Here is a 21,617-nt window from a genome sequence, read left to right on the forward strand (position 1 = left end):
CCCTATAAAGACTCCAAAACACTGTTTTTGACAAGATGTTGGAACCAATTCCCATGAACTTGGGAAACCGAGGAGGAACAAGGCTGTATTTAGTATTTTAAGTAGCCCCCCTCTTTTACCTTAAAATGTCCCGACCAGTCCAGTAATTTGTGTACCTTAAGAATAATAGGCAAAGTATTGCAAATGCTGACTACATATGCTGTAAATAACCTAACTGTGTAAACTCGATCCCTACTAACATATTACTGTGTAATAACCTACAATTTGTCTGTTGTTTTGTTGATCAGGCCAGTAGGTAGCCACAGAAGACTTTTTTGTTGTTGTTTTTTCAACATTTACCATGTTCTGAACTTTACTGCATGATATGACACAGACGTCTTTCAAGGGTCTGGCAGAGCTATAGAGCTTCTCTTGATGGAAGGCCTGGGGAGGCCTACGTTAGACTAAGGTACATCACACTTTACAGGTCAGAAAGACGAAACAGATCTACAGATCAGTGTTTGATGAAGAGACTGAACAGAGCTTAACATGTGACGTGTGGAGTTTTTGATACAATTACCTTATGTTTAGCGAAAGGCCAGACCGACGCGCAGAGCCTTACTTAGCCTGACTTCGGAGAGTCACCGCAGAGTCTCAAAGCTTCGTATTCCAAATGCTTCGCAGAGTCACGGAGCCCTCATCGATGGTGGCTGGAGAGCTCTACAGATACACAGGTCAAATCTTCTCTTTGATGAGATTCAGACAAAAGCCTTTCTATGTTGGAGAGGCTGGGTAGAGATACGGAACTGATGGAGATGACTGAGATAGCTATCTTTCCTTGACTCGGGAAGTTTGGCAGAACTATAGATCTTTCATTGATGAGCAGGTCTGATAGAGACAGAGTTTTACTTTGGGGAGTTTGATAGGGCAGCTGAAAAGTGTTGCAGCTCTTTCCTTGTTGGAGAGACTTGGCAGAACGGCACGGTTTTACTTTCATGAGCTTGGACAGGCCTTCAGAATGTTTGTCGATGAAGAGGTTGAGAGGAGCAGTAGATCCCTCCTTGGTGGGTACGTGAGGGAGAGCCTAGGGAGAGATCTTTGATGGAAACATTTGGCAGAGTTCCAGAAGTTTCTTTGATGGAGAGGCTTACGAAGAGGAACAAAGTATGGCTGAAAAGTGCTACAAAGTCAACGGAGATCTGTAGTAAGGCAACCTTGACTTTACTGAGAGGATAGGCAGAGTTGCAGACCTTTACTTGATGGAGAAACTTGGCAGAATAGAGCAGCTACAGATGGAGAGGTGTCGTGGAGCATCCTCTTCTTCTTCTTAACAACAGGGCTTCACTTTGGAGAGGCTGGAGAGAACTGCAGAGCGTTTTTTCAGTGGAGAGGCCATGACAAACAGCAGATCTCTCTTGGTTAGAGAGACTGGGCAGAGATACAAATTCTTCCTTGATGAGCAGGCAGTGCAGTCCACAGATGGAAACACATAGGTTAGCAGAATAGCAGTTTTACATTGATGAGCTTGGACAGACCTACAGAGGGTTCTTTGATGGACAAGCTGAGAAGAGCAACAGTTTTCATTAATGAACAGACTTAGGGGAGCTACAGATTGTTGATGGAGATTATATGCGTAGCTTGATAGGTTTTTTTTGAGAGACAGACAGAGAGAGACTGGGCAGAGCTACAAATGGAGACCAAGGGACAGAGAAAGAGGCACAGCTGCAGAGACAAGGCAAAGATCCAAATGGAGAGAAAATGCAGGGCTCCAAGTACTTTCTTTGATGGAGACGGCCTTTGCTTTGCAGGAGCTGGACTGACCCACATAGCTTTGTTTGTGTAAGTGAGACCGGATGCATGTGCAGGTCAGTTTTCCTTTTATTTACATTAGACATAACAAGAGGTTTCAGGAACTTACAAAACGCAGATTTGGGATTTCAGGCAGGCAAAGAAACCAACATAACATGGGGTAAACATGAACAAGGGCTGAAGCAAAAGGTAGGAGTACTTATGCACAGACTAAGAAGGTTGAAATAGCTGAAAACAGGTGGAAACAATTGTTGAAGCAACAAGCTGAACTAAGGAATCAGGAAGTAGACAACTTAACCAAAACTGAGCACTAGATGGGGGAACGAGAGGAGCAAGAGGACTAAGGCATAACAGTCACCTCCCCCACCAAGTGCGGGGCTCCGGATCGCCCTGCTCCATCTCCCGGTCCGCCACCAGAGCCTCCAGACTGCCCACCCAGTCTCCTGGCCAACCCCAGGTGTCTGTCTGTGTTTTCCCTGTGTCTCCTGGCCTTCCTGGTTCCCCACTTTCTCCAAGATGATACCTTCTGCTGCAGGAGCTCCGTGTTTGTGGTGGGGGCTGCTCAGTTTCAGTGGCCTTTCTACTCGCTCTTCTCGGGGTCTTTCTCATTTTTATCTCCACAGTCATTTTGTGAGGAGGCTTCTAAATTCTTCCTGCTCTCCTGCAATTGTCTCTCTTCCTCCATCTGTCTCTCTTTCTCCATCTCCCTATTTCGTGCCTCTTGTCTCTCCAAATACAGCTTCTGCCTTTTCCTCATTTCGAAAATGGCCTGCTTCCCCAACAGTTCTACCTCCTCACTTGCCTCCCGTATCGATGAAATAATTTTCTCCGTTCTCCTCGCTCTTTCTTCCTTTTCAATTTCAGCCTGCTTCTCTAACTCTAATCTCTTCTTCTCCTCCTCATCTTCATCTTCAAAAAAACAACAACAACAAAAGAACAATATCAAGCTGAAATACCATATAATTTAAAATGATTTTTAAATTTCTGATTTAAAACATCGGTGGAGCCGAGCAAAAGATTTGTAACATTTATAACATAAGGTTTGTAACAACTACGTCAAAGCCAAAATAAGTCACAGCTAAATTTACATTTAAATTAGTTGTAGTTCAGTGAGCACCTGCTAAAACCAAGTTCTGGAGCAAAGTTTGGAACAGTTTAGACCACTAGGCCCAGCTCTAACTCTGACCTGATACACAACGTATGACCTATAAATGGCAGCTAAAACATAATGGCTTTAAACATGTCAGTTAAAATGCAACCCCCCCCCCCCCACCATGTCCTTAAGGGACATGGCTTGAACATGCTGAAACACACACCACTAACACCACCGCATACACACACACACACACACATGCACACACACATACACACGTTTAAACAGAAGGATGATATGTATGCGCTCTACTTTGTTTTTTGGGGAATGTTTGTTTTTGATTGTTTGTTTGTTTGTTTGTTTGTTTGTTCAGTTTTACCTTCAGGACTGTTCTGGCTTGTGGTCTCTTCAGACACGGGAGCGTCTTCGTTTTTGTTTTTTGCATTCACTTCATCCAGGTAAATGCATCTTTGTCTGAATCGATTCATGTTATAATCTGCTATCTCATCAGTGACTTCAAGTAGCTTTTTCAGTCTTTTCTGCTTCTTCTTTTTCTGTTTTTCTTTTTTCAACACCTTCTCCTCCTCTCTCTTTTTCTCCCATTCCCGGCTTTTCTCCTGCCATAGATCGTTTATTCCTCTGGCCTTGTCACTAAGCCACGTAAAAAGGCCTTTTTTCTTGCTCTGTTCCTCCTTCAGGCCTTGGGGGTTTTTCGTACCCTCTGCTCCATGGCTCGCGGGTGAGGGCTTTTCCGAGCTGTTATCGCTCTCACTCGCTTTGCTCTCTTCCTCCACCTGTCTCTCTTTCTCCTGCTTCATCTCCTCTTTCTTTTGTTGTTCCATTTTTGCCTGTGTATCCAACTCTGGTCTTTTCTTCTCTTTCCCCTCCTGCATCTCCTGATGCAGCTTCTCCAGCTTCATTTCCTCCTCTGTCCGTTTTTCCGACCGGGTTACTTCTGTCGCTTCCTTTGTCTCGTGCGATTGGGAATCTCTGCTCGAAGCAGCCTCTTCCTCGCTCTTTCTCCTCTCTGCCTCAGCCTTTCCTTCTTCGGCTTCTTCCGTCTGTCTCTTGGTCTCTCTCTCTTTTTCCTCTCTTTCTTTCTCATCGTCTTCTTTCGACCTTTTCATTTCTTCCTCTGTCTTTGCCCTCTCTTTCTGCCCCATCATCTCCTCTTCTCTCTGTTGCTCCGTCTCCGCCTCTCCCTCCAGTTCCGGGTTCACCGTCTTCACCTCCACTCTCTGTATTTTCACCCCCTCTCCCCGTTTTCCCGACTCTGCCGCCCTCTCCACAGCAGGTCTCTCAATCTGCTGCTTTCTCTCCGGCTCTCTCGGTTTCTCCGCCTCTGTCTGGGCTACTTGTCGCCGTTCCTTTATCGCATACAATTTGGAATGTCTGCTCCAAACTGCTTTTTCCCTCTCCTGTCTAATCTGCTCCTCCTCTGTCCATCCTCCATCGTATCCCTGCCGTTCCATCTGCAATCTGGAATCTTGAATCTTGAATCCTAAATCTTCGATCTGTGTCCTTTTATCCTCCTGCTGTCTGTCACGCTTTCTTTTTTCTTCAGCTTTTCTCCTCCACTTTGAGAGAATCTCTTTGTATCTACTGCCTTCCTGTTTTTCGGACTGTGCAGGCCTCTCCAACGCCTCTCTTTTCAGCTCTTCATCGTTTTCCTCTTCCTCGCTTTCCATTTGTCTTCCCATCTCTGCCTCTTGTGCTCTCTCCTGTCCGTATCTCTCAAGTTCTCCTTTTTCTGCTTGCTCTCTTAAACTTTTCATCTCTTCCTCGTTCTGTCTCGTATCTTTCTGACTTTCTTCCTCCAGTCTTTCCATCTGTCTCTTCATCTCTCCCTCCTTTTCCTCTCTTTCCAGCTCTCTTTCTTTTTCATCTTCTCTGGACCTTTGCGTTTCTTCCTCTCTTTTTGCCGTCGCTTTCTGCCTCTTCATCTCCTCCTCTTTCTGTTTTTCCAACTCTGCCTGCCTCTCCAGCTCCAGTCTTTTCATTTCATTATGTTTCTCTTCTTCTTCTCTTTCTTTCTCTCTTCTTTCTGCCTCCTTCTCTCTCTCCTGTCTTTTTCTCTCCACTTCTCTTTCTTCTTTCTCTCTTAATCTTTTCATTTCTTCCTCTCTTTCCTCTATCTCTCTTAACCTTTTCATTTCTTCCTCTCTTTCTTTCTCTCTTCTTTCTGCCTCCATCTCTCTCTCCTGTTCTCTTTCTTCTTTCTCTCTTAACCTTTTCATTTCTTCCTCTCTTTCCTCTCTCTCTCTTAACCATTTCATTTCTTCCTCTCTTTCTTTCTCTCTTCTTTCTACCTCCTTCTCTCTCTCCTGTCTTTTTCTCTCCAGTTCTCTTTCCTCTTTCTCTCTTAATCTTTTCATTTCTTCCTCTCTTTCCTCTATCTCTCTTAACCTTTTCATTTCTTCCTCTCTTTCTTTCTCTCTTCTTTCTGCCTCCATCTCTCTCTCCTGTTCTCTTTCTTCTTTCTCTCTTAACCTTTTCATTTCTTCCTCTCTTTCCTCTCTCTCTCTTAACCTTTTCATTTCTTCCTCTCTTTCTTTCTCTCTTCTTTCTACCTCCTTCTCTCTCTCCTGTCTTTTTCTCTCCAGTTCTCTTTCCTCTTTCTCTCTTAATCTTTTCATTTCTTCCTCTCTTTCCTCTATCTCTCTTAACCTTTTCATTTCTTCCACTCTTTCTTTCTCTCTTCTTTCTGCCTCCTTCTCTCTCTCCTGTCGTTTTCTCTCCAGCTCTCTTTCTGCTTTCTCTCTTAATCTTTTCATTTCTTCCTCTCTTTCCTCTATCTCTCTTAACCTTTTCATTTCTTCCTCTCTTCTTTCTGTCTCATTCCCTCTCTCCTGTCGTTTTTTCTCCAGCTCTCTTTCCTCTTTCTCTCTTAACCTTTTCATTTCTTCCTCTCTTTCCTCTATTTCTCTTAACCTTTTCATTTCTTCCTCTCTTTCTTTCTCTCTTCTTTCTGCCTCCTTCTCTCTCTCCTGTTGTTTTCTCTCCAGCTCTCTTTCTTCTTTCTCTCTTAACCTTTTCATTTCTTCCTCTCTTTCCTCTCTCTCTCTTAACCTTTTCATTTCTTCCTCTCTTTCCTCTATCTCTCTTAACCTTTTCATTTCTTCCTCTCTTTCTTTCTCTCTTCTTTCTGCCTCCTTCTCTCTCTCCTGTCTTTTTCTCTCCAGCTCTCTTTCCTCTATCTCTCTTAACCTTTTCATTTCTTCCTCTCTTTGCTCTATCTCTCTTAACCTTTTCATTTCTTCCTCTCTTTCTTCCTCTCTTCTTTCTACCTCCTCTCTCTCCTGTCGTTTTCTCTCCAACTCTCTTTCTTCTTTCGCTCTTAATCTTTTCATTTCTTCCTCTCTTTCTTTCTCTCTTCTTTCTGCCTCCTTCTCTCTCTCCTCTCTTTTTCTCTCCACTTCTCTTTCTTCTTTCTCCCTTAACCTTTTCATTTCTTCCTCTCTTTCCTCTATTTCTCTTAACCTTTTCATTTCTTCCTCTCTTTCTTTCTCTCTTCTTTCTGCCTCCTTCTCTCTCTCCTGTCGTTTTCTCTCCAGCTCTCTTTCCTCTTTCTCTCTTAACCTTTTCATTTCTTCCTCTCTTTCCTCTATCTCTCTTAACCTTTTCATTTCTTCCTCTCTTTCTTTCTCTCTTCTTTCTGCCTCCTTCTCTCTCTCCTGTCTTTTTCTCTCCAGCTCTCTTTCCTCTTTCTCTCTTAACCTTTTCATTTCTTCCTCTCTTTCCTCTATCTCTCTTAACCTTTTCATTTCTTCCTCTCTTTCTTTCTCTCTTCTTTCTGCCTCCTTCTCTCTCTCCTGTCGTTTTCTCTCCAGCTCTCTTTCCTCTTTCTCTCTTAACCTTTTCATTTCTTCCTCTCTTTCTTCTATCTCTCTTAACCTTTTCATTTCTTCCTCTCTTTCTTTCTCTCTTCTTTCTGCCTCCTTCTCTCTCTCCTGTCGTTTTCTCTCCAGCTCTCTTTCCTCTTTCTCTCTTAACCTTTTCATTTCTTCCTCTCTTTCCTCTATCTCTCTTAACCTTTTCATTTCTTCCTCTCTTTCTTTCTCTCTTCTTTCTGCCTCCTTCTCTCTCTCCTGTCTTTTTCTCTCCAGTTCTCTTTCTTCTTTCTCTCTTAACCTTTTCATTTCTTCCTCTCTTTCCTCTATCTCTCTTAACCTTTTCATTTCTTCCTCTCTTCTTTCTGTCTCATTCCCTCTCTCCTGACATTTTTTCTCCGGCTCTCTTTCCTCTTTCTCTCTTAACCTTTTCATTTCTTCCTCTCTTTCCTCTATTTCTCTTAACCTTTTCATTTCTTCCACTCTTTCTTTCTCTCTTCTTTCTGCCTCCTTCTCTCTCTCCTGTCTTTTTCTCTCCAGCTCTCTTTCCTCTTTCTCTCTTAACCTTTTCATTTCTTCCTCTCTCTCCTCTATCTCTCTTAACCTTTTCATTTCTTCCTCTCTTTCTTTCTCTCTACTTTCTGCCTCCTTCTCTCTCTCCTGTCTTTTTCTCTCCAGCTCTCTTTCCGCTTTCTCTCTTAACCTTTTCATTTCTTCCTCTCTTTCCTCTATTTCTCTTAACCTTTTCATTTCTTCCTCTCTTTCTTTCTCTCTTCTTTCTGCCTCCTTCTCTCTCTCCTGTCGTTTTCTCTCCAGCTCTCTTTCCTCTTTCTCTCTTAATCTTTTCATTTCTTCCTCTCTTTCCTCCATCTCTCTTAACCTTTTCATTTCATCCTCTCTTTCTTTCTCTCTTCTTTCTGCCTCCTTCTCTCTCTCCTCTCTTTTTCTCTCCAGCTCTCTTTCTTCTTTCTCTCTTAACCTTTTCATTTCTTCCTCTCTCTTTCTTCTCTCGGCCTCAACCTCTTCCACTCTCTGCCTTTCCTCTTTCAGTCTCTCCATTTGTCTCTTCATCTCTACCTCTTTTTCCTCTACTTCTCTTAACCTTTTCATTTCTTCCTCTCTCTCTGCCCTCTCTTTCTGCCATCTCTCTGTCTCCTCTTCCTCTAGATTTTTCCTTGTTTCCCTTGCCTCCATCAGCTTCATATTTAACTCGCTCAGTCTCTCCTCCATCTGTAACAGAGTTCCTACACTCTCTGTTTCGCTTTTCCTCCATCTTTTGTTCTCTGCCTCGATTTGTATCTTCCGCTGTTGAATCAACTTTTCGTGCTCTGCCTGTTTTTCCCAAAGCTCTCTTTCCATGTCTTCCAGCCTTTGTCTCTGCCTTGCTCTCCGCTCAGCCTCTTCAATTTCTCTTTCCATTTGTTTCTGTCTTAGCTCCAGTTTCAGTCTCTCTTCCTTTATTTCCATCTGTCTCTTCCTCTCCAGCAGGCTGAATTCCAGTTTCTCCATCTCTGTTTGTCTCTGCACTGCTCTTATTCCACTGTTCTCTGTATTCATTTCTCCTGTCATTGCAAGATCACCTAATTCGCCGCTATCTAGCTGAAATCCCGTCTCCATGTCCAGCCTTCTCAGAGAGCTTAGTTCTGTCACGATGTTCTGCTGGGATCCATTCTTTGTATTTTTGAGGAACATCTGCTCCATCAGGTGTCTCTTTTGCTGTAATTTTTTCAGAGTCATCTGAAATAAAGTATCACAACTTTTTATCAGCGCTAAGAAAAGAATCAAGTATCGCAATTAATTAAACCTATAATATACATTTTAAATGAATCTGTTATATAAGGAATTACGCACTGTGCACAGGCCACAACCCATCTGTATGGACTTGACTGTATAGCAACATATGCACTGTACGTTTTTTTGGTTCATTCAAAAGTTACTTGCTAGCTAAACCAATCATTTTTCACAAGTGTTTCGATCAGTTTCACTGAGGACTGGTTAGCATTTCTAGCCTCAGCCAAAAAAATATAATTCTGCTTCCAATAACTTGTCAATTACGTTGTTCACTTCAACAACAACAAGGAAACTATAAACAAAAAAAACTATAAGCAAAGAACACTTGTTGACTCATTAGGTTTTTCTGTAAGTTGTCTTTGTGCTATATTTCTGGTGAAATCAAGTACCTAGCTAAATAAAATATAAGCCAAGGACACCCACCCTTCCCTATTCACTAGCTCTGGTGGAATTAAGTAGCCAGCTAGCCCATCACAGTAGAGAAAGAAAAAAATTCTAATGTGATGAAGATTTGTGACATGAATGGGATCGCACTCTCACTCACCTCGATGTCTTCCAGCCTCTTAGTGAGGATCTCCACCTCTCTTTGAAGATCTGTGCACGTCATGTGTCTAACCTCTTCCCTGTTATTCATCGTGACGCTTCTCTGGAGCTCCTGCAGGGTCAGCACTGCCTTTTTCTCTGCTTCCCGCGAGGCCTGAAGCTCCCTCTTTACCTTCTCGAGCTTCTCTTGCCATCTCAGTCTTTCATTCCGTCCCTCCTCCCCTACCGCTCCTCGAACTGTTTTCTCCCGGTCGATCCTCATTTTAAACTCCCTCAGTGTCTTCATCTCTTCTTTCTTGTCTGAGTAGAGTTTGCTCATGTACCTGTCAAGCAGGTCCATTTTAAGGCTCCTCAGCCATTCCAGTTTGGCCTGTTCACTTTCTCTCCGCTCCTGTTCCTCTCGCTTCTGTTCCTTCCTCTTTTGTTTCTTTTCTTTTTGCCTTCTCTTCTTCTCGGCTTTCTCCCTCGCCCTCTCCCTTCTCTCACTCTCTTTCTTTTCCTGCTCTCTTTTCCTCTCCTCTTTAAGTTTTCTCTCCTCCTCCCTCTGCCTCTCCTGTTTTAAAAATATTTCGAAGGCTCGCATTCTGGTGTTCTCCATCCTTCTCCTGTTCCACCACTGACAGAGGCACAGAAGTCCTCCGGCAGCAGGGTATGTGGGTGGTTCCACATAAAGAAATCTCCTTCCAGAATCTGAAAATTCCTCTGAATTTGCCATATTTTTTAATTCTCTGTAACAAAGCACAGACACCAGTTACAATTTATTAGCACATCCAGTTCCTCAAAAGAAGACCAAAACCAGAGCACATTTTTATGAACCTCTGTCTGAATTTAAGACATGTAAATAGTCCACCCTTACAAACTCCAAACCAGATATCTGTCTATCTAATAGAAAAACTGTTTGATAAATACATGGGTTACAGACTTTCTGAGTTAGATTAATTCCAGTAAATGTCATATCTGTTCAGTCTGTCATTAATGTGAATGTGCTGTGTGTTGTGACTCTATTCAATTTTCAAATTTTTACTGAATTTCAGTCATTTCAGACACCTTCTCACACAAATACGCACAACAGCACAAAAATACCAAGGGTACCGTAGCACACCCAGAACCAGAGAGGTCTTTGCATTGTGCCAACAGTGGTCTAATTATCATTTCATCTCATAATGATCTCATAAGAGATTTTAACATTTCATTTCATCTCATTTCCGTAGCCTAACACAAAAATGACTATTTGGTAAGATAACAAGTTTGGTAAGAATTATTGTTTAGCTTTCTCTATCTTCTCAAATTCTAACACATTGATTGTGCCTGTCGGCTGACCAGCGATAAAAACGAGCTAAAGTACGCTAAAGGCACGTGCACAGTTAAAGATAAGCCTTAAAGCTGCAGTTTCAGTCCCAGGTTTTTTGAGATTCAGTCAGTATGTTTATTTTTATATGATAACAAAATTATGAAACTGAGTTAATCTCCAAATAGGCTCAAATTAACAACTTTAATTAATAAAATTGCATTCGAACTCAGATACTGCATTTGAAATATCTGTAGCAGTCTTCTTATTAAAACAATAAATTTGGTTTTTGGTGTTCCTATTTCTTATATCATTGTGTTAGTCAATTAAAGGTTAAAAAAAATCTTCAGAAAATTATATCTTACCACAAAAATAATGTCACAGCTCAACTTTTCGCGAACTACTTGCTGAACGTCGTGTTGTTTTTCCGTACAGTGTCGTGGATCAAGCGACACGCGAATTTTGTGGAACCGACGTCATAGAGACACATTCGAATTGTGTCGTGTAGAGCAAGAAGCGGTGCCCGAATACTTCGATCGTAGAGGAATTTAAAATCGTAGTCTGCTGAAAGAAACAAAGCAATAACAAGATTGCCTCATCTCAGAAGCTGAGAGACTCCCTATTCGTCTATCTCATTCTTTTTATTTGTTCAAGACTTTACTTTCAAAGGAATTAAAAATATGTTTAGTAATTTGGTGCGAGAAAATAGACAAAGTGGATGGGGCCTGGTTGAATTCGCAGATATGACCAATACTTTTGTAATATCGTGGATTCAGGAATGCTTAATAGCTTAAGATTCATTCTAGTGTATCATACAGAAGTGGCTAGTTTCTAGGTGTTAGTGTGATTCAGTTTAAGCATTGCCAAACCTCTCATTAAGCGATCAAACTTTTATCATCAGCCCCCCCAAGAGGCGCGGAAATGATGTTTTGTATACAACGATTGACATTACATTTAGATGGGGTTTTTTTGTTGTTGTTTTTTTTACAGATTTTGGACGTTCAAAGATAGAAAGCCTTTCCTTTAAGTTTCATATTTCAGAAAATACAAGGGAAACGCACTTGAAACGGTATATCTCCGACCAAACTTCATTGTACAGGATTTTTGTGATGTTAAAAATAAGTGTTGCTGTTGTGATACCGAAACACAGCCAAACCTACAATAAATCTGTTCACAGATCTCCTCGGATCTTTAATTTGCTTTTTTTTAATATATTGGTTCGATTCGTTCTTTCATTCTTCTCGTTTATAATTGATAGAAAACAGTTGATATACATTGAAAATTCGCTTTCAGTAGATACAGCATTAAATTGAACTGAACTGAATTGTTTCTGGGTCAGGCAACTTATTTTGTAACCAGAGGTCACTAGGCCCCAGGGGAAAAATATAACGTGACACTTCCATTTTAGAATAATTTAGCCAACTCTGTAAGAGAGGTTTGGAAGGCACCCGCTTCAGATTTCTTTTTACATCATTGCTGTGGTTTGTGTTTGGGATTTGGGCTGTGAGCAAGGCAAGTCGTGTTTTGGAAGGTGCGTGTCCGTGTGCGCGCGTGTGTGTTTACACTCTGACACTTCTTGTGACGCGTGGTTGACATGTAGGTGGTGTTTTGAAGGAATGCGGTAGCAGGGAGCAAGCAGTGACCAGAGTTATTAATTCGATTCTTGCGTGCCTGGTTTGACGATTGTCCGCAAAGCTCCTGGTCAGCTGGATGGATGGCCCCGCATGGTCAGCGTGTCACTGAGTCTATGGTCCATCGCAGTAGGTGCACAGCGTTCGATTAGAGCACTTTCCTTTTGGCTTTAATGACTGTTGACTCTTCTTTGTTTTATTGTAAGGTCATCATAGCACCGTTTGTCTATTTTACTAAAGCTAATTTTGTCGATATAAAAAGGTATAGTGTGTAAATGTTTGGTTTTGACGATTGGTATGATTAACGTTCGGTTCCCCTTGTATGTCGGAGTCTCTCTATTATTTCTTCCCTCCAGGCAACGTCGCGGGGCGCAGTTTGGGCGCACTTGTGTCACTCTTTAATACTTCACTGATCTGGGTGCAGTGGTTTGTAGTGAGTCACAAAGTGTATTGTGTGATCGTGTGCGGTAGTGTGGTAAGTTGGTTGCTTTTTCTCTCTCTGTCTTTCACTCTCACGCATCACTCCCTTACTGTGTCCTAGTGTGCTGCCTGGTCTGTCTGTCTCCTTGCTCTTTCCATGCTTGATTGGTTTTATTTTTTTAATAAAGGTATTTTATTGTGAACGATGATAAATTTCTACTGTATTTAATAAATATGCCTTGTACAACTGACCATTTAACCATGAAAACCAGATTTTATTTGTGTGTTTAGTTTTGACCTGTTTCAGCAGTTAAATTTCAGATTTGGTAGGGAATAGATATTTGGATTGGATTAATATTTGAAATTAATTTTAAATTAATCTCCGAGCTGCTGATTTGGGGCGGTGGCGGTTCTAGCTTGGATAACAACCCCCCCCCCCCCCCCCCACACACACACACACACACACACACTGCCAACAACAAATGTGTGTCTAATTGTGTTATCGAATCATAACATTTACAGCTGTATAAATATAAAAATACATACAAAAATAAGACTCATAAATATCAAAAAGAAGTAACAAAGATAAATATCCATTTTTGTTGATTTGGCACTCGAGCATCGATACGTTACCCATGCCCTGACACTGTCAACCAAGAGTTAAGACTAAACCGACCCATCTTGGTGGTGTGCAGGGTAGCGGTGGCGGAAGGAGTTTCAAAGTGGGTAGGCAAGAACACGGGGTAAACCCAGACTTGTGCGAGGATCTGAGGACATCCACCCCCAGGGAAAATTTTCTTAATTCTGGCTGCTAAATGCACCATTTTCCCACAGTTTGAGACAGAAATGGAAAGCCTAATGGCAGTGGCGTTACCAGGATATCATAGTGTACGCTACATTCAGCAACTTCTAATCTGATGCAATCAAAACTGTCAAAACACAGAAACCGGAGCTGGAGAGCTGAAGCCTTCAAAGCACCAGCTGGACAGGTATGTGTTTTCAGCGTCTAGGGTACCCTGGACGGAATTACAAAGAAACTGAATCATCTCTGTTGGTCATTTTGATTTCCCAAATCAACAAAATACATTACACAGCCAGTGTAGACTATGCTTTGCCCATTATCATGTTACGGACCTTGCGATCTAAATATAAGATTGGCTGGTGGTACAAAGTGACATCATAACCGGGAGTCAAACATTAATCCCAAAATAATGGCCATGAGCGTCCTCGTTTACGCGTGAGAGCACGTGTCTGCCTATTCTTGTCTAGAGTTTACATGTATCAGCTAAAGAAAAAGGCTGGTGACACCCCCCTCAAACATAAATATATCTCCCTGCACAAATCAACGAGACTGTATAGGCCTATTAGAAGCCAGCTGGGTTACCACCGCAATGGTTAACTTCTCTCTCTGTCTTTTGGCATAACGTGCCCAGTTTTGATTAACAGAGATATTCTGAGAGCCAAAAGTCCAGCTTCCGGCGCCCTAGGACCAGATTGCTCTTATATTATTCTTAACATTACTGTAAAAAGTTGGAATTTGTTGGAATCCCCTGCTCCCCCTACCTCGGGTTTCCAGAGGGGAGACCTGAGGTCAACCGAACTCCGCCCTCCTCCCCATCTCGTACTTCTGAGTGGGAGACATTAGGCAGTAGCCAACCTAGCTCACAAACTAGAGGCAGGGCGCCCAATCCGACAAGGTTACTTGACTCACACGGTGACATGATATCACTGACGTCTCGTGCAAATGAGCAATAGAATACCGACCACGCAAATGTCACCATTCCAATTTTTATTTGTGCGGCCGCCCCATGCCTAAATCCGCCCCTGATTTGGGGCACAAAAAACACAAAAAATGACTAAAAGGACAGCTCTTCATACTGATAACACTTCTCAGACATTAAATATATATATTTTTCAATAAAGGTTTTTTTTTTTTTTTTTTTTTTCATTTTTACTGTTTTTTTTGTTTGTTTGTTTGTTTTTTACTGTGGATGCATACAGTTTCAATAAAAGTTTAAAATAAAAAGGGGTTTTGAAAGAACTAAAATAGTAAAAAAGAACTTTGAAAGCCCACAGACCATATTCAAAACGTAGAGAGTAAACTTAATATGTCTTGCTGGGAAAACAAAATCTTGTGCATCCTCAATACAAGGGCAATTTATGATCTATATTACAGTACATTTGCATTGCCTTTGCAGTAACCAGGGCCTGTTATGTACCAAGCCTCTAGCATATAGCTGGCCTACAGTAATTGCCTACTCACAAACTTAAAATTGTGATGTAACCAAACTACTGCTGTTTCCTGTTTATGCCACCTGTGGAATTGAAGTGCTTTGTTATTCCCCAGAAAATAGCCTCTTGCCATAGATACTTTCCCCTGTTATAAAGTAAAGAAGTAATGCCCTTTCCAGCTGCCTTATCTCCTCCACAGGCATCCCCCTCTGTCCCGGGGATGACATTACAAGGACTCATCTAGTTCTCAGGAAGGGGGACAGCCATAAAGTAAAACAACCTGACTCTGTCTGTTCTATGCTTTAGATTAGAGTTCCCGGCGTCATCACCATAACTGTCTGTGTAGAAGTTATTAATCTCTGTCTGCATCATGACTGACTGATTCATATTGACTGTGCTATCTGTCTAGTATCTATGTTGACTGTCAGTCACTTCTTGGTTCTATACTTCCCTGTGTAGGTTGTGTGTTGAAATAAACTTCAAGTCCTTGACTTTGTCACCCTGGTCCTTTTACAAATGTTGCCGTTGCTTCAGAATCCATCAATTGGTCCTTCGAGCCGGATAAGTGTTTCTCTCCGATCCTGTTTCTGAGTTTCTGCCCCTGTGACAGGACAGGTGAGCACATGTTTGCTTGCTCTATGTGCATATTTTAGTCAGACCCTGTAGCGCATACCAATCCACGTGTCGGACTGACTAATTGGAATTCTCAGGTGCTTGTGTCCAGGCTGATCCTTAAGCAAATATTAGATTTGAGTGCGAGTGTTTTGGCCTGCACTGTGCAAAGGGCATCGAAAGTCAGAATGGTCCCTGGGTATTATGGGCATTTTCCGTTTATGAGGTAATTGGCTAAAATTGTAAATACTGTATGCCGGTTGGCCCGCAATTGGACGGTTTTAAGGCATAGCAAGCAGTGTGTACCGGTTTGCTCCACACATCGGACAGTTTTTGACAGCAGGGCGTCGAATTCCATTGGTCTCTCCCGAGGAGGACATATCAGCTGGACCTTAAACTGGTGTGAACAAGTATTAAGAACCAGAGCCAAAATTATTGCACATAGAAGTCCCGGTCGCTACAACTGGTTACTTATTTTTCTCTGGACCATAGCGAGTCAAACTTGAGATTTGTCTCGGCATGCTGTGTGTGTGTGACTTGTGCTTACCTTTCGATTTTGTTACAGGTAATGAGGAAGTAGACAGTTACTTATTATCAGTGCCCCTTCACTCAGCCAACTCTTTAACACCATGCAAATTGTATAAATACAGAAATACGAAATATCAAAATAAGTAAATAAAGTAGAGTACATTGTAATTAGACCATCTTTCTTATTCTTTAAACAAAACATACATTTTCCATTTATCATTAAAATAAAATAATGAGTTCAATCAGTACTACCGTATTAATGAGTCCATTAACTGAGCTGGTGTTTATATTTACTTTATAACTACCTAAAAGAAAACATTTGTCAAATGTGGAGTTTCTAGGCTTTCGTGTGCTCCCCTGTTTCACCATACAGGGTCAAAATTACACATACAGGGTCAAAAATATACATGCAGCACACCTAGTACTTGGTTAAATGTCCCGTAGCAAGTTTCACCTTGACCAGACGCTTTTGGTAGCCACCAACAAGCTTCTGGCATAACTCTGTCTGGAGATTTGACCACTCTTGAGAGAATTGGTATAGTTCAGTTAAATTTGTTGGTTTCCTGGCATGGACCCGACTTAAGCAGAGTCCACATATTCTCGATGGGGTTGAGGTTAGGACTTTGGGAAGGCCATTCCAAAAGATTAAATGTCAGCCTGCTTTATCCATTCCACAACCAGCTTTGATGTGTGTTTGGGGGTCACTGTCCTGTTGGAACACCCAGTTGTGTCCAAGTTTCAACTGTCTAGCTGATGGCTTGAGGTTATACTGAAGAATTCTGAGGTAATCTTCCTTCATTATTCCATCCACTTTGTGCAATGTGCCACTTCCACTGGCAGCAAAACAGCCCCAGAGAATGATGCTACCACCACCATGTTTAACAGTTGGTACAGCATTCTTAGGGTTGAATACCTCACCTTTACTCCTCCAAACATACCTCTGGTCATTATGGCCAAGGCTTTTGGCTTTTTCTTTGTCCATGTGGTCAGCTACAAACTTTAGTCGAGCTCAAAAGTGTCAATTTTGGAGCAGGGACTTCTTTCTTGGACGGCAGCCTCTCAGTCCATGGCAATGTAGAACTCATTTGACTGTAGACAGTGGCACTGGTGTTCTAGCAGCTTCCAGTTCATGGCAGGCCTGTGCCTTGGTGGTTCTTAGGTTGCTCCTGACCATCCCAACCAATTGTCTCTCAGCTGAGGGTGACAGTTTGGGTCTTCTTCCAGACCTTGGTAAAGTGGCTACACCTCCCAACAACTTGTACTTAGATACAATTGTTTGAACTGATGATCTTGGAATTTGCAGTTGTCCAGAAATGGCTCCAAGAGACGTTCCTGACTAGTGTAAATCTACAATCTTCTGTCTCATATCTGCACTGAGCTCCTTGGACTTTCCTATTTTACTGTGTTGGTCACTCCAGTAAGTGCTGTCAAACAAACCCTTTTTATGTTGGCACAGAGAAGCTACCAGCTGTAGTCAATCATGATCACTAATGAGAAGTTAAGAGGCCTTGGCCTTGGCAAGTTAATAGATATTTTGGAACTTCCAGCCCCATTATATTAATAATCTAACTGAGTGTATGTATATTTTTGACCCTGTATGTATAATTTTGACTCTGTGTTGATTTCAGAGAACCCAAAAGAAATTAAAACTTGTGCACCATATTCTCGTTTTTTTTCTATTAAAGATGTATGTTGTACAATCATTCTGCCCAAGAAAAAGAACATTTCAAATGAATCATTGAAAGCCCAATACTGCTATGACATTCATGTGTATGTAAACTTCCAACCGCAACTGTACCCCCCCTGCTAAATATTGGTTGCCCAAAACTGATTGTGCAGATTTCTCCATCAGGGAGAGTTCAAGGCCTTTCCATTTTGATTTGTATTCAGTAATACACCAGCAGACAAGGGGTCTCAGTTGGGCTGCAATGAAGTAGTTTTTAAGGCATGATAGCGGCATGCCACCTCTATCTTTAGGTAGCTGCAGTGTAGTATATCTTAGTCTAGGTCTCCTGCCATTTCAAACAAATCTTTAGATCCTACTCTCCCATTCCTCAAATTGTTTTAGTGGAATTTCTACTGGCAGGGACTGGAACAGGTGCAACAACGTAGTTAACAGTCTCGATTCTGTTGCTAAAGTCTAGCGGGAGAAAGCTCCACCTCTCTATGTCCTGATAGATCTTTTTAACAGTAGGAGTATAATTTAATTCAAAAAGCTTGGATACGTCTCTATGTAAGTTTACCCCTAAGTATTTAATGTGGGATTAAGTCCATTTAAATTTGCATTTATGTTTCAACTCGTTTGAAGGGGAGAAATGAAATACCAGTGTCTGGGTCTTGCTAATATTCAACACATGTCCTGAAAGTCTCCCATACCTACCCAGAAGCTCCATCAAAACAGGCAGACCAGATGCAGGATTCTTAAGGAAAACCAGCACGTCATCTGCGTACATAGAGATTCTATGTTCACTCCCCTTACCTCTATACCCTATACCCTATAGATAAATCCTGTCTAACGGCCTGCGCCAGCAGTTCAATACACAGGTTAAAAAGGGTCGGAGAGAGACGGGCAGCCCTGTCTCACCCTCCTCTCCAAGGTGATGGTACGTGACACGTGTCCACTGATTTTAATTCTAGCAATTGGAGCTGAGAATGTTGTTTTAATACACTGTATGAAATCTTTGCTGAAACCAAACCTTCCCATAACCCGATATAGAAACTCCCAACCCACAGAGTCGAACACCTTTTCTGCGTCCAGGCTGAACAAAATGGCGCTAGTCTTCTCCTTTCTGACATGGTCTATCACATGCAAGGTCTGCCTTATATTGTCCTGGTTTTGTCTACTTTTAATTAAACCAGTCTGGTCTTCATCTATTAGATCTGGAATTACCAACTCTAGCCTTTTGGCCAGTATCGATGCATATAATTTATAATCCACATTTAAAACACTTATTGGCCGAAAGGCGTTGCATTCCATTTTATCCTTACCCTCCTTAGGAATTACTGATATGATGGCCTCCCTCCAAGACACAGGGGTTTCCCCCTTTCTAAGAGTCCAGTTAAAACTGGCCTGAAGCAGAGGTGTAATCTGGGTTCTAAAAGTTTCATACCATCCTGGAGGGAAGCCATTAGTCCCCGGCGATTTATTTGTGCTCAGCTTGGAGAGTGCCTTATCAATTTCCTCCATAATTATATCAGAAGTAAATCTTCTATTTTGTTCACTTCCAATCAATCGCAGATCCAGACTCTGGTCCATGGTCTGGGCATCAGCACTGTCAGACTGAGTATATAAGTTTCTGTAAAATATACCTCAAAGGCTGCTTATATTTCATTTAACTTGCTTGGAATCTTGTTAGTCTTGGGATCTTTTATTTTTGAAATTGTATTATCTGCTTGTTGTTTTTTAAGCCTCCAAGGGAGTAGTTTCACCGCTTTTGAGCCTGCCTCGTAATAATGTTGTTTCATTAATTTAAGTTTTAATTTAATTTAAGTTCTCCTCTGAATAGATCTCATCTGTTGCAAAAACAAAGGATATTTGGTCTTGCGGTGGGTCTGCTCCAAAGTTTGCAATGTTCTTTGTAGATCTACCCATTTTTCTGCCTTTACTTTCTTCCATAGTGCTGCTATATGAAATTATTTTCCCCCTTATTACTGCTTTGACTGAGTCCCACAGCATGACCGGTGATACCTCCCCATTGTCATTGTAGTTCTGTAGATAGGTGTCAAATTCTGTTTTCGTCTGTTCTATAAATGTTGCATCATTCAGCAGGCTTGTATTAAACTTCCATAATGTATTCTTGGGCCTGTTGCCCAGATGCAGAGTCAGATATAGTACAGAGTGATCTGACAAATCCCACTGGCCTATACTGCAGTTCTTCACTCCATGTCTATCTTTACTGTACATAAAGAAATAATCTATCCTGGAGTAGGCAGCATGACGCGCAGAACAAGAAGTCTAATCTTTCCCCGACCCATTAAGCTCTCGCCATATATCTATCAGGCCCAATTCATGAAGCATTGCACTGACCTTAACTTCAATTTGATTTTTTTTCCTATTTTGACTGGTACTATCGAGTTTGGTGATAAGGAGGATATCAAAATCTCCCCCACAAATAAGAGTACCATGTGTTTCCGAGCCAATAATGTTGAATACTTTCTTATAGAAGAGCTTGTCACTCCCTGGAGGTGTATATATATTAAATAATGTTACTTTTTTGTGATCTACCTTCCCCTTGACAAACCGTCCCTCCTTATCCTTCAATTCTGAGATAAATTCCATGGAGACTGAGTTAGGTAACTGTACTGCAACCCCCTGTTTATGTCCCCTTTTGTAGGAAGAATAATAAGTATTCCTAAATCCCATTTTTTTTAAATTTGTCATGCTCAAAATCAGACAATCGTGTTTCTTGCAGAAAAATTATACTAATCTTCTCCCTCTTCATTTTCACTGTTACTTTGCTTCTCTTGGACCAACCAGATAACCCATTCACATGTAGATTATATTCCAGAAACATTATTTGAAAGAAATAGAAAAAAATAATCCAATACTCGTGCAGCCCGATATGATAGCAAAACAACAACATGTATACATGAAATCACAACTGTGAACATTAACAGAGCTTCCAAGTCAGAAGTATTTCCTTTTTTTCTGAGCAGTGAGGGGAAGGACCTGTCCTCTAAGGGGGGCCCCTTGAACAGCATCGTGATGGGGAAATATGCTATAACCCTCTCAATGACTGAGTAAAATAAAAATTAGAAAAAGAATGAGAAAATCTATATAAAAAGGCCCCTTTATCGGTCTGTTACACTATTAAACAATTATTGTCGTGGAAAAGCAGCTGGGTCTAGTCGATACAATCAAATAAAACATTGTTCATATAAAGATGAACACCGACCTTGTTAACACTTAAAACTGAAAATTAAAGATTATAAAAGAAAGATATGACTCTAAACATCCTCATTTCTGTCACCTCACATTTTCATTCTACTGTGTCTGTTCCTCTCTGGAATCCCCGAAGTTTCTCACAGATTTTCCGCTTGCGAGTTGATTTATCCCTGCGTTTGACGATTACCCGCCACCTCCCATGGCAGAAGCTGCGGCAGTCTCTCGTCCGCATCGGTGGTCTTCTTAATGGGATCCACGTTGGAACCCTTCACCCTCAGATCTTCTACTGCCTCCTGCGCAGTTTCGTAAACCATGGTCCCGCTGTTCAGAAACACTCACATCCCCGCTGGGTACGGAGTCTGGAAACGTATGCCTTACTCTTTCAGTGCCCGTTTAACGGGGGGGGGGGGGGCATATTCCTTCTTCTTTCTTAGTACTTCGCTTGCATAATCATGATCAAAATATATACGCTTCCCTTGGAGAAAAAGAATTTTTTTTCCAGGCGTCTCAAAAGACTTGTTCTTTTGTCGTGAACTGAAGGAATCTGATGACTGTTGAATGCTCCAGGGGGTTTTGCAGCCAATGCCCTATGTGCTCGTTGTATGCCGAAGTCCTCAACGTGGATAATATCATCCAGCTCCGTCTTCAAAAAGTTTTCCACATACTAAGCCACCGAGTCAATGTTCTTCAGGAACATTGTATAATCTAATGTTATTCCTTTTCGAAAAACCATCAAGCTCTGTCATTTCAGCTTGCTGTGCCTGCTGAATTTTAACCATCTGAGTGAGTGTTTCTTTCATCCCAACATTCCAGTCCTCGATCTCACATTTTTCACAAAGACCACACCATAGGGAAGCTTAATGTTTGGTTTATTAAAAGTAAGGAACAGAGAAAGGCAACCCCCAGGGAGTTGAGACTCAGGGTGCAGGGTGAGGGTGCTGTCTCATCTTCTTGTACTGAAAGAGGGAGAGAGGGA

This window comes from Chanos chanos, chromosome 11, assembly GCF_902362185.1.
Source record: "Chanos chanos chromosome 11, fChaCha1.1, whole genome shotgun sequence".
Taxonomy (NCBI): Eukaryota; Metazoa; Chordata; class Actinopteri; order Gonorynchiformes; family Chanidae; genus Chanos; species Chanos chanos.